This window comes from Wyeomyia smithii, chromosome 1 (genome assembly GCF_029784165.1).
Source record: "Wyeomyia smithii strain HCP4-BCI-WySm-NY-G18 chromosome 1, ASM2978416v1, whole genome shotgun sequence".
Lineage (NCBI taxonomy): Eukaryota > Metazoa > Arthropoda > Insecta > Diptera > Culicidae > Wyeomyia > Wyeomyia smithii.
Window position 1 is genome coordinate 141,246,598 of NC_073694.1, and position 14,157 is coordinate 141,260,754.

The following is a 14,157-nucleotide window of genomic DNA, read 5'->3' on the forward strand; positions in this document are numbered from 1 at the left end:
TACCCATATTAGTGTTTGGCCATTGAAGGCTGTTTTCCGAAAGCCGGAAGTCACCTCGTTGAATGTCAAAGTGGCACCTAAGTTCATTCTCCGGTATCTCTCGATTCCGAAATGAATATTCTTGGTCTTTTTTCATAGCCGGAAATTGCCACTTTGAATTAAAAAAAGGCGTCAGGAGTAGATTTTTGGCCTATGTGCATCATCTCGATTACAGAAATAGCCATTTTGAGTGATATTTGGTGATAACAAGTTGTTTTTCGGAAACTGGATGTCGTCATGTTGGATTAAAAAATGATCTGAATTCGGATCTCGGCCGATAGCCATCGATTTCGATTTTCAATATAACCATACAATTTAGTATTTGGTCATTTTTGGTAACTGGAAGCCGTCATCCTGTATTTCATCTCGGTTCTGGGATGACTATTTTTTGCTCTTTTCCAGCAACTGGAAGTTGCTATTTCGAACTTCGAAATGGCGTCTTGGGATGATATTTGGTCATTTTCGGAAACCGGAAGTCTTGTATTTTTTTAAAAAAGGTGTCTAAAGTTGATTTTAGGTCTCTGGGCATTATCTACAATGGGTGGTATTCGCTAATTTCAGGCTGCTTGCTGGAAACCGGAAATCGCCATTTTGGATTTCAAAAATAGTGTCCAAGTTCGATTTTCGGCCTCTGGGTATCATTTTGGTTTCAAAATAAATAAATATTGATTCTAAATACCGAATTTAATACTGATCGGTCCCGCAGTTTTGAAATCATCAAAGGTTTAACCCCCCCCCCCCCCTCCCCACTCATCCTTTCAACGCCTTTGAGGTTCAGAAAGGTCCTCGGACAGTAACGTCGCAAAAATACAACTTAGACTCAAAAACTCGTTGTATTAATGTTTAGTGTAGTAAACTAGTCACCATTTGGACTATATTATTTGTCTGTTGGTTAAGAGCAAAAAAAAAACACGGTTATCGGGGAGGAAGTTTTCACGTTCATGAACTAAAAATTAACCCCTTCTTACCTACGCTTATGAAATAGAGCAAAACTAATATTTTAGGATTACTCCCCGTACTCGAAAACCCCTATGTACAAATTTTCACGGTAATCGGTCCAGTTGTTTTTGAGTCTATAGGGAACAGACAGACAGACATATATTCGTATTTATAGATATTAGGGTCGAGAAAAGTGATCGATTTTCCAGAACCAAGATTTTTTGGTTCCTTTCGGGGCCTCAAACAACCCTAAACTTACCGGAAGTCGATTGGTTTTGTCTCTGCTTGGCGCATTGCATATCAAATTTGAATGAAAATTTATCTGGAAAACCTACTTTTTTGCATTTACCTTTCCAGAGAGCTCAATGATGATTTGATAATGCACTACATTATGTAAAAGTATAGTATTTTAGATGCCTTACAACTTTGCAGAAGGCACTGAAGAACTAGGATGTCCTTAAGAAGAGCTAGATCTGTTCAAAGTTAAGTATGTCGATATAAATGCAGAAAATCTTGTTTTCTGCCAACATTACCAATGTATCGACGCCAGTAGGATTCCCATCAGAAATAATCTGTCGTAACGAGTTTATACACTCAGCTGGATCAAACAAACAAATTCAGGTCAATATTCTAGGCGTAGGTAGAATCTACAACGTGTTTCAGAGATTACTTCTGATGGAAATCTGACTAACGCCGGTACACCGGCAGTGTTGGCAGAAAAATGATTTGCAACATAAATTTCGACATACTCAACTTTGTACAACTCCAGTATTCTTGACGTAATATACGTCTTACGGCAACATATACAGGGACCCAACTTCAATACAGGGATCCAATTTCAAAACCGGAAGCATCGAGCATCGTCACGAAAATTGTCCAATTTCAAACGTTTTAAACCCAGTCAGTTTCCAACGGATTTCTGTCATTTTTGCAGCAATCGATTTGAAAATCATTTAAGCACCCGTCCAAATTGTTCGAACTATTGTAACTATAAACTATAAATTGTTGAACTTTGTCGAAACACAAATGTCGACTTTTGATTGGTTGCTTGTTGCCTTTCCCTAAAAAGGACGACAAAATGAAGTACCTAGTTAGCCGGACATGCACTCTTTGGGCTATATAAGAGACTGTTTCTCCTCAAGCAAATCAGTTAACTAGCAGCAGGCAGCAGCAGCGGACATTAACACCAATGGCAGTAGGCGAAGGCAACGTGGATCAGCAGCGGGCAACAGGGGCGGTGGTAGTGGTTAGCTGCAGTTCCTACCTCTTTCAGTTCGTCTTCCCTTCGATCTGAGTTGGACCCCACCAGCGGTAATCCAATTCAGATATCGTTGGGTAGATACAACCCGAAACTGAAAGAGACTCGCACCGCCAGCTGGTTTGAGAAGCCACCATCATCCAGCGTATGTATACAGGGTGTGTGCGCATAACGTGTGTGAATATCTATAGCGTGTGTCGCTAGCTATAAAAGGTGTGTGGCTTGCTATATAGCGTCTGGTTAGCGTGCGTGGCTTGCTTTATAGCGTGTGTAACTTGCTATATAACGCACGTGGCTTGGTATATAGCGTGTGTGGTTTGCTATATAGCGAGCGTGGCTTGCTATATAGCGTGTGGCTACCGTGCGTGGCTAGCTGTATAGCGTATGTAAATGTTTATAGCGAGACAGCTATATAACGTGTGTGTATGTTTATAGCGTGTCTGCATGAATGTAGCGTGTCTGTGCATGTCTATAGCGTGTGTGGCTTGCTATATAGCGTACGCGTGGCTTGTAGTATAGCGATTAAAATTTTCATATATAATTGCAAATGAATCACCTCATGTAGAATTTAATTATTACTGTAAATCATTCAGAACTAAATAAAATTTGCCATGTTGAAAACAATTATTCAGTTGTCAATAAATGGCATTGACAAACACCATTAACTTTTTTAGACCGATTTGTGTATTCCCAAATCTATTCCAAAAAATACATTAACATGAGACAGGCTGCCGTATACTACGTTAACTCTGCGGTCGTGTCTTATAAACAAATTCTTCAACTATTTTGGGACATGCTAGCTCTTTGATGTCTTCGGCCAAGTTGTTAGGCATCATAAAAACCTACCATTTGAAGTCATAAAACCTATGGTTTGAGCCACTTTGAGCTCTTTAGAATGGAAAATGCAAAAACGTTGGCTTTTCCATACAAATCTCCATATAAATTTGAAATGCAATGCGCCAAGATGAGACTAAACCAATCGACTTCAGATAAATTTAGGATTGTTTGGGGCTCCAAATAGAACAAAAAAAAACTTGGTTCTGGATTTCTGCTATCAAGTTTTGTTTTTTCCATACAATGATTCTCCGCCCTAATAGATATAGAAGAAAATGTTGAGTCACGAAACTTCATTATCTCAGAAACCACACAACCGATTTAAACAAACCTGGTATTAAATAAACGGGTTATCTTCAAACCCCTAACTTACGACTTTAATGATGATTGGACATGTGGGCCAAAGGTTATGAAAAGAAAAGTGTTCAGAGAACTTTTTGAATTCACTCGTTTTGCCAAAGATGGCTGGACTGATATCAACAATCTTATTAATCTGATGATTTTTGTAATTATCAAACATTTGGTCAAAAAGTTATAAAAATAAATGTGTTCCTAAGAGTTTATATTATTCACTAATTTTTGCCTTTCTCCTAGAAAGCTATTGCACTCACTGGCATCAAAACAAGAAACATACAATTATCGTCTAGGAAAAATTCGGTTTTAAAAAGTCTTAGTTGTAATGGTAAAGTCAAATCTCAAAAACGGCAAAAGCTAACATTTTTTTGCTGGTTTCTCCATGATCGGACCGATTGCATTGTTTAGGTAATCTTTTGTAGTTTTTATGAAAAAAATATTAGATTTTAAAAATTGACCATTTTCAGATAACTAATTTTTAATTTTTCTTCTAGCTTCATTACAAAAAATAAATAATTTATTTTAGTGTGTATGTTTTTATCGGAAAGACAAAATTATTATCTATAACTTTGCAGAAGACGTCCACCGATCAAACAAACCGTTTTGCCCCTCAAAATATTTGTAATCATCAATACCTTCCCAAAATAGCATTTTTCAATAGCTCCCTAAAAATGAGAAGTGTTCCAAAAAATTAAACCAATAGCACAAAATGGCATCTTTTGCCTGTAGGAACGTCTATGCAAAGTTGCAGCCAAATAAAAAATGACAATTCAAAAAAAAAAATTCAAAACCGGGACATTTTTTGTTGAACAGCTCAGCGATGTTGAGGAGAGTAGGATGACCCTGAAAAATAACAATTTTTAAAAGGAAAATATATATTGTTCGTTATGTTGCCTCTTTGCCATATATTGTGACTATCCATTTTGAAGTGCTTTTAGTGTAGATTAATAACACAATTTTTTTTCTAAATCCATTAAGTCTAGCAGGGGTTACCATTTTTAACCTTTTTCAGTATTTGGACGTTTTTGGACATATCTTTTTTTTAGGCGTAAACGGCCCACTTAACCTTGATGAAAAAATTGAAATTTCGCAAAACTTACTACCTTGAATAGACAAACAAACGTTGAAAGTTTCTGCTCAATCGGAGAACATCAAAACAACGTCCCTCAGAAAGTTGGTTGCGGCTCTCGCGAACTGACTCTTAGATTGTAAAAAGAACGAATGCCTATTACCTATCACTAAGATAACATGACTTATTTGAACAAAAATTATCATCATATGAACGGGTTCAAGCTTGCAATTAATAAATTTCATAACAATTTGATATGCGGTTCGAAAGTTATGAGAAGAAACGTAACCCGAAGACTGTTTAAAACTAGCCGCTTGAGCAAAATATGTTGTTCTATTTGAACGTTCCCGACGTTGCTCTGGATTGCAGTGTTCGTAATTACCATTTATTTCTATCATTTCACTATTTCTTTAGCACAAATATTACGTCAAATTACGCATATTAGACTTAAGGGGGGACCCTACTCTGGAAGGACGAAAAATAATGAATTTTCGTGATTTTTTTTTCGAATGTTTAGAGCAAAGTGAAGTGTTTGGGTACTTTGGTTATTCATTAAGGTATCTTTGAAGGTGTATTTTGCATATCGTGGATGCAAACATAATGAGTATTACGCTGATGGCAGCTGGAAGCGTGGATGCTCTCTCTTAATCAGCAACCTAACTGGTGGTAAGTTTTGACGTAGGACTACGTCTTACCGCACTATATCGGAATACATTCTGCGGAAACTAACACCAAAGTGTGACGTCAGAATGAAAGATTTTAAACGGTAATACTGATGTAACCATTGGATTGATAAAATGATGGACAATTTTTCTGATACTTTAGTTTTCATTATCACTTCGTTGCTTAAGGCGGGGGCCTAGCATGGTTAGTAACGTCTCCGCCAACCACGCTTGACGCCTGGGTTCGAATCCCAACGCCGACATAGGTGTCGATGTTTGTGAGGTGGTATGATCCACTCATAACCAACCCAACTGGTCAAGATTCAATCCTCGTCGACACCGGGAGATTTTCTGAGGCGAAAAATCTCTAGGATCACGCCTTCCATCGCATGAGGAAGTAAAGCTGTTGGCGCCGGTCCGTCGGTGATTGGCACAACAACAGTGGCGGAACTAGACCGACAGAAAATAAGCGAGAATAAAAAAAAATCACTCCGTTGCTTAGCAGTGAAAATTGAATAAAAGTTCAAGGTCGAATTTTCACGGATAATATACTAATCATATGGAAGCACGCCTAGCACAGACTACATGAGTAGACACCAACTGTTTGCTGCGATATCCACTATATCAGCGGCAAAAAAAATTGACAGAACCTCCCCGTCCCTATAGGTCAACTTGATTTGATTTGATTTTTATTAGAGAGCTTTTAACCAGAAGGTCATTTAGCTTTAACAGAATAGGTCGAATAATGTTTGTTTCCCTGATCCTAGGCTATTTTGATGTCTTGAAGGTGAAGCTTTTTCGGAGAGTTGATAACCACCTCCTTTTTCAGACAGTTTAATGATCCGCTGTTAGAATGCTATTGAAACTGATGTATTGAAGGAAAACATGCTGGCACATGCAACAGTACAGTACCGAGCCACGTATAAATAGAACGCTTCTCACTCGTCGTCTATCAGTGCAGTAGAACTAGATATTTTTTTGTGTGCAGCCAAGTCAAGTGAAGACTACATTGCCGCTGTCGATAAACACTGTGGCGTGTTGGGCTAACGCGTAGGTATCGTGCTGCTACCTGTAAGACAATCGAATTGCCGTTTGAATTGTCTTCTTCTTTTTGATTCGTATCAGAAGGTGCAGCACAATACACTGTGACGCCGGGGACAACGTGATTCTGTACGTGTTGGTAGAGGCAAATAGTAGGGTATATAAATTAAGTTCATTGTACATAAAAAATTTCCTTTTTTAGTTTTGAACTCCATGCTCTGTTTTTCTCAGATTTATTTAAATAACTAAATATAGGGTATTAAAAACAATACAGTTATATTTGTATTTTCCGAATCATTTTTTTTGCATCAGCATCTGCAAGAAAATATTACCTTCTTTAATCTTACTTGTAATTGAACAGCACTATGCAAACATTGAACTCTAAGGCTAATGTTGTTCTTCACTCTAGCTTTTTTGATATCTTGAAACTTAGAAAACTTTTCTCTGGTTCTGCTCACTGATGAAATATTTAAATTCACCTGAATTAAATGTTAACATGTTTAAAGCATTCTATGTCAGTTTTAAAATTTCTGTAATATACATTTTCGACTAGAAACTGTATTTTTTTATAGTTACTTTTCCCACTAATTTGTAAATGCAGGTAAATATTTCATGTGACATCTTTGCTTGGCAGTTGTGAGGTATAGACAGGTAAAGCTAGCGAAATGCCACTTTGGGATCAGCGATCTTTCACAAGACAATTAATTATAGAAGATAGCTTAATTTTTACTAAATCATACTCAATTGAAATTAAATTATTAAGAAGGTTGCTGGACTGGATTAGGATTCATCAATGTTAAAGAGAATACTTTTTTTTTTCAACATCGAGTGCTGCAAATAAATAATCAAAATACAGACCCCCGTTCAATGGGGACAGGTCCGCACTTGGCCTAAGACGACGTAGATACTTGATCTGACCAGACCAGCCGAGCTATTAGAGACATAGTACGGTTTTTAGTACTGAGAATCAAAATACCTTTCCGTTGGAGGAATAAATTGGTAAAAAAAAAACAAATAATTTCAAAAACACGATTAAACATAATCGCTCGTTTTTGGCACGTGCTCTTATCAAATATAGCATGTAGTCTCAAAATTGAAAATATATATAACTATCGTAGTCCTACGTCAACTTTGCGGTCGTGTCTTGTATACCACCCTTCTACTTTTTCTCAGCATCTACTGAGCAGATTTGGCTGAAATTTTGTTTTAGCATGTAAAACTAGAAAATCTAACTTGTTACACAGCCGTTTATGAAAATTCCAAAAATTGCCAAAATAGCGGCCTTTTTAATCAAAAAATATTTTTTTTCATGAAAAAAAAAAACTATTTAAAAAATCATAAACATAGAAAAATACAAATGTCGAAAAAACCCATGTAACAAGTTAGATAATCCATTTTACCAAGCTCAAAAAATTTTCAGCCAAATCGGTTCAGTAGATGCTGAGAAAAAGGTACCACCAGTTGAAAAAAAAAACATGGTTTCGAGAAAAACGCTGCCAGTAGCGTAATACTCACTACATCTGCACCCACAGCACACAAAATACATCTTCAATTAGACATCTCATTTAAATGGCCGCAAAAGTGCTCTTTAACCAATACACTGCTCTTACTTATTCTGCTCGTGATACGACCGAAAAATTGAAGGAATTGCACTACGAATTGCTTCCCTACTTCCGTACTCCTTGGTTAAAAATGTGACTTTATGGCAAGCGTATATCTTGAAGAACTTGGCGCTCAGTACTTGTACTAGTGCAGAATCCGAAATGTTGAAGGAAACTGCTATAACAAGTGCATTACTCTAAACGGGTTACGGCGGTAATGAAGAAAATAACAGTATTTTGCATTAAAAGTTTTTTGTTAGTCTGTAGACTTTTCGCCCATGTAGTAGTGTTTATGTGAAATGAGTAAGAATATTGATATTGAGTTTTTAGAATATGAATTTGAAAACCCATTACCTACGCTGATTTTTGAAGTAGAATACTTCTCTCATGAAGTTCGGCTACATAGGGATGTGAAACGAAAATCTAAAACCGAAAAAAGTGAAAAATATGTACTATTTCAAATGCTAACAAATCGGTTAGCATTCGATGGATTTCCTTCGTTCTTGCAGCAAAAGATTGAAAAATCTTTTTAGATTCTTCCCAAATGAAGATAATTGTAATTTTACTTTTCAAACTATTGTACTATTGAAAATAGTCAAGCCTTGTCAAAACGAAAAATTCGACCTCTGATTGGTCGTTATATGATTGCTCCCCAAGCACGGTCGACAGAAACTTATACCTTGCAATTCAAAATATGTTGTTTGGCCTATACTGCCCCTGTTTACACAGTTGACGTAAGAGCCAAAATGACCAAAATGCACTTTTTTATTGATTCAGTTTCCATTCCCTAAGATACATACACTACAAACGAAAAGAAAGCTATTTTGTTCTGAAACTTTTGAGAAATATTGGAAAAACGTTTTGGCGTAACTGCCAATTGGTTGCAAAAACTGGCGTCACTCCATACAAGGTTCAATTGTCTATGTTAAGTCATTTCATTCAACTGTCTACTTACTGTCTGTTTGCCTAGGTTAAGTCGTTTAATTCGACAAATATTCCACGGAAAGGGGAAAAGGGAAAAGGGGGATTGAAGCCTTGTATTGTATATTAAATATTTTTACAAACACTCAGCCTCAGGAAGGTCTAAAGACACCGTGTCCTTTCCCCCTACTAGTGGATATTCGCATCAGATGAAATAATTAAAACGTGTGTGTATATTACGGTGGGTAAACTCAATCGATTTGCCAGAACGTTTTTATGGTTCTATTTGGGGCTCCAAATAATCCTTACACTACCGGAAGAAACATGCGAAAAAGTTTTCCCATACTAAGTTTCATACAAATTTAAGTACACGCATATGTAATGCACCAATCAGAGACACGAGTAATCAACATCCAGCAGGTTCAGCATTGTCTGGGGGCTTAAATTGAACCAAAAAAAAACTTTGTCCTGGCTCTGTGCTGTCAAGTTTGCATTTTTTTCATGTAACGATTACCCACCTTAGCGTAAATGTAAGTCTTTATGCATGTGTTTGTGTGTGTGTATGTGTGTGTTTGTATGTGTGTTTGTGCGTTTTTGCCTAATTGAAAATGCTGATGGACAATAACTGAAGTTTGACCGAAACACGATTGATAAAACTGAATCAATTGCGAGGCAGAGTGGGAAGTAGATGAGTTTTTACGCCAACTTATGCGAACAATCTGCGAGAAAAATGCATGTTTATTCGCATAAACTGGCGTAGCGGTTTTTCTGGAATAATTACCATGGGCAGACTCGTATAATCCTTGGGGCCTCTATTCAAACATCAATCTTCATCTTCATCCGAAGCCGCTCATAATAGTTCTAGACAGCGACAACAGCAGTCCTCCCTAGCAGCAGCAGTAGCAGTGCAGTGGATACCAGCGATAGCGGATAGCGGCCACAGCTGTGGCGTAGCAATGGATAGCGCACTAGTTGCAGCGGATCTCAGCATCGATAGTAGCTGAGCCAGCTTATGCAGGGACAGCGGATACCAATGGCAGCGTATAGCGGCCACAACTGTGGCAAGGCTACGGATAGTGTAGCAGTTGCAGCGGGTATCAGCATCGATAGCAGCTGATGCAGTCAGGCACTTTAGTGAGAAGCAGCCTCTGTGCGATAGCAGGCACCAGTAAATGCATTCCATGAAAAATTGACTCATTTTGACAACACAGCCGTCTAGTTTTGAGTGTTATCAGCTTTTCACTGTTTATTTTATCACAAGAAATTCTTTATACGCACTGTCAGTGATAACGCCAAGATGTAATCGGTATCTTATCCGAGTTTGAATTGAACAGCAAATTGTCCTTTTGAATGAAGCTGATGATTGAAGAGTTGATATTTTCTCTTGAGTTAATTTTCATTTTTAAATTTGTAAAAGTTGTAAATTTTACTTTATTTCCGTGTCTCAGAACATACTGAATTATCTCTTTCTTCATTCATGATCACGACATCCGAATACTTTCATTATATGCAAAATTATTTCTATGTATTACCCAAATTTCAAAAATTGTCAAGCCCGAATCATGACAAGCATCTTACTATATTATTGAAAATGATTGATCTGATTAGTCAACGTTTATTTACTAAAAAACGTGACTGACACGCAAGTAACCGGGTTATCTTTCTTGTAAAAGTGTTCTACTTCAACCTTGCGGTCGTGGCTTTGCACACAACCCTCCTGTGATTTTTTTTATGTAAAAATTCCACGTGGTAAAAACTGCGTAGATTCCTAAGTTTCTTGTAAAAAAGTAATGATGGCGAAAAAGAATCAATCGCAGTGTTATTTCCATCATCAAGGAAAAATATAAAAAAAAAATTAAAAAGGTTGGGCCAAATTAGTGAATATTCAGAAATTGGATTAGGTAACCTCGGACCCTTTAAATAAGCGATATAAACACGAAAAACCAACGACTTTACTGACTGAATAATCCGCGTAAATTCTTATCACGCGTAAAAACCGCGTAATAAAACCGCGAAAAAAAGACCCAAAAGACTCGTAAACATAACGTTAAAGCAACGAACCCGGCGAGCAATTTCTATACGACACTCTCACGTAAGTGAACGCGTTTTGGTAATGGTTAGGGCACCAAAATGCATAGAAATGGTTGAACAGCTATAGTCTTTTATTTTTCTCCGGTTCGAGCTTTTGGTATGCACTTGTTTCATATTGTCGACCAGTGTTTTATAGGTATTTTCAGTAGCACCACAAAATTGATGAATTATTGATATTGGTTACCAATCTGGTCAAGTTGTTGTTTAACTAGGAAGAAAACTCTTCAAAGGATTCAGAATAAAATTCTGAAAATGATTTTGAAACGTCCTCCTTGGTTTGGTACACTCGAATTGCATAGACTTACTGGTGTTGAAACATTAGAAGCTATGTCAAATAAAATTACAGTTTCCGACAAAAATCCTTGCAATCCTCAATTGCTACGATAAGCTCTCTTTATAGCCAATAAGTTAGCAATTAAGTTAGTTGTAAGTTTACTTCCCCTTTTTTTGACAAGTAGGTTTAAATCCCTACGATTGATAAGTTTTAATTGCGATAGCAAACAATTCCTAATAATTAAAATTAAAAATTTCTAACAGTGTTGAGAAGTCACCATTTGTGATTGGACACACATACTCATATTTATCATAAATACTTAAGCTAATAACAAATCCCCTTTATATTATTATATTGATATTGGTTATCAACCAACTGTAATTTTTATTCATGGTTAAAAATAGCATCAATTGCATTAATTGATCTTCATATAACAGCTAAAATTAAAGCAATAACAAAATTATCTATAGTTTAATAAACTTGTAATATAACTATAAATTCTGCTGATTCGCTTGGAAAATGCACGGTAAGCGAACGAAATTAGGAAACGGAACTAATCAATTTCCTCACATAAATTAACGTTAATGGCTGAACTTTAAACACTCTTACTCTGAAACGTTCCTTTCACGTCCGCCCAGCTGCCTGTCCTGCTAGTGGAAATGAGCTGCGAGCAATTTTTGTGTTTGTTTTATTTTTAGATAGGTACCCTTAACAGTTGGAAATAAGTCTTTGCAATAGAATTAAAACGTTTTCTATTGAAGAGTACAATAATGTATTATCTGTGCGCATTTATGCAGAACTTCCAACAGTATCGTATAACTGTTGGTTTCATCCGCTAAAGGCTCCAATGTGCATTTAAATGTGCCTGAAAAAGTATTTCCGCTTTCCAAAGATGACCATGATTTCAGGCCGCCTCGGAACCCATCGGTTACTCTCACTTGACAAACAATCTTCGCGATAATGTACATGTGATTTCGAGCCGCCGACGACAACGGTGGCAGTGAATGCTGGTTGAACATGCCATAAATTATTTGCACTGAAGACGGCCGTTTTTGGTTTATTTTTCCATTTTATTGAAACAAAGCGATTTCTCGTCTGGCAGCGTGTTTGTCCACAGTCATCGGCGTTTCGTCGCCCACGTTCTGACTTGTTCCGGGATGTTTGCATTTCTGTCGCGTGTCGAGCTCTCGTGAAATTATTTGAACGTCTAGTTTAAAAAGCAATAACTTTGAAAAATTCAAGTGAAATGTTGTTCAACATTTATACTATTAACAAATCACAGGGAGCTTCTGTTTCACCGAGATTACCTTTGCTGTTGATATCTCGTGAAGCTGGAGTTACCTCCGGCTTGATTAGGGTTAGTGGCACCGTGATGGGACTAAAGCACATCATCCGTACCTCAAGCGTTGCAAACAAAAAGTAGAGAAAAAAAACGTCAAGTGTGGTTAGTTTGCATTTTTTTACGCTTACCGAACTAGGAGCGGCTAAGCGTGAGACATTTACTGCTGCCGCCCTCCGTTTGCTGGGAGGTGTAAGCCTGAGGCCACAGGAGACGGCTGTTCATTTGCTGATGGAGACGATCCCAGTAAAGAGGCCGTACTTTCGTGATGAGGAAATTAAATACATGAAGATGTGGCATATAAACAGACCCGAAAATCGAAAGGATCTAGTTTATTGCAGATGTGCACGCGAATAATCAGTCTTAGCAGTCACATATTCTCAATGTGATAACTTTTATTGCATGTTATAAACTGATACTGGGGTTATAATAGAAGCGATGATGAAATTATTATGCCGCTATGATTTAATGAAAACGTTGTCATTCAAGAAGCAGCATGTCTAATTATTATGTGAAGGTTAAATAAGCGGCTTTATCCGAGTGTGTGCCAGCGGATGACAGTTAGTCATAAATTTAATTAACAACTCATCATCACGCCTCGCGCTAACGTGCGGCTTTCTCTGAACTGCTGGCGGCGTGCTGCGGTTTAACTGACAGAGTAATACGAACAATGGTATTAACTCATCTCACATTGCTTTTGACTTAGGACCACGTCTTATTCAAAGGTGCCAAGTTGAAGTTTTAGATTCAAGGTAGTGTCGGGAAACAATTTGACGCCTTCCTCCTACGTTGTGACTTATGTGGAGGTTATAATAGTTTGTAAACTACTCTTATATGTGAAAAATTGAATTTTTCAAATTTAATAATGATGCGATGATGCATTGAGAAACACTTAGGATAGACTTATGGCCGGAGTAACGTAACGTGCTAAATGTGAAAAAAACTCGACATTTCTTCTACTTACGGCGAGTATTTGGCTTAGAGGGGATGGGGGTTTGATACGTGATTAATGTCTTGTTGGTCTTGTTTAGGTTGCCGGATTTTCATTGTCAATGGTTCTGGAGTTCACTCGAAAATATCTCTCCAGTGCAGCCCTTGGATATGTATAAAATATAAATAATCAATCTAATTGCTGTTCTTAGTATCCTAAGCTTCATAACTGTAAATATAGTATCTAAATAATATAGTCGTGTTTTGACGTAAGACTACGTCATTGTTTTTTACACTGTGATACATTCTGTGAGAGCGAAAATTAAACCGGCCAAATGTGATTTTAGATTTCAAACGGTGATTGCTGTATAACCACACAATGGATTTCAATAATCAATACAGGGTGTTAGAAAGCTCACTTAAAATCTTTTAATGTGTGATAGGGGACTCTATTTGATAGAAAAATACCTTCAACGCATATGGCCAAAATTTATCTCAAAAAAACACTTGATTTTTTATCTCCTAAGATAAAGAAGTTATTGGACATATTTCGATATTTTTGGGGATACTTTCTTCTCAACCATCTCTAAATTACGCAATTTTACACAAGTGGCAGTTCTATACGATGAAATAATTATCTTTAAACTTTCAATTAAAGGTACAAACTTTTGTATGTAAGAGTATGTAAGTAGCCTTTTCGTTTGTTTTTCAAAGCTATTTCATGCCGATTTTGTATGCAAAAATTGAGTTTTTATTATATTCAATCATATTCAGCAATGAAAGAGTGGATGAAAATAGTAGCTTC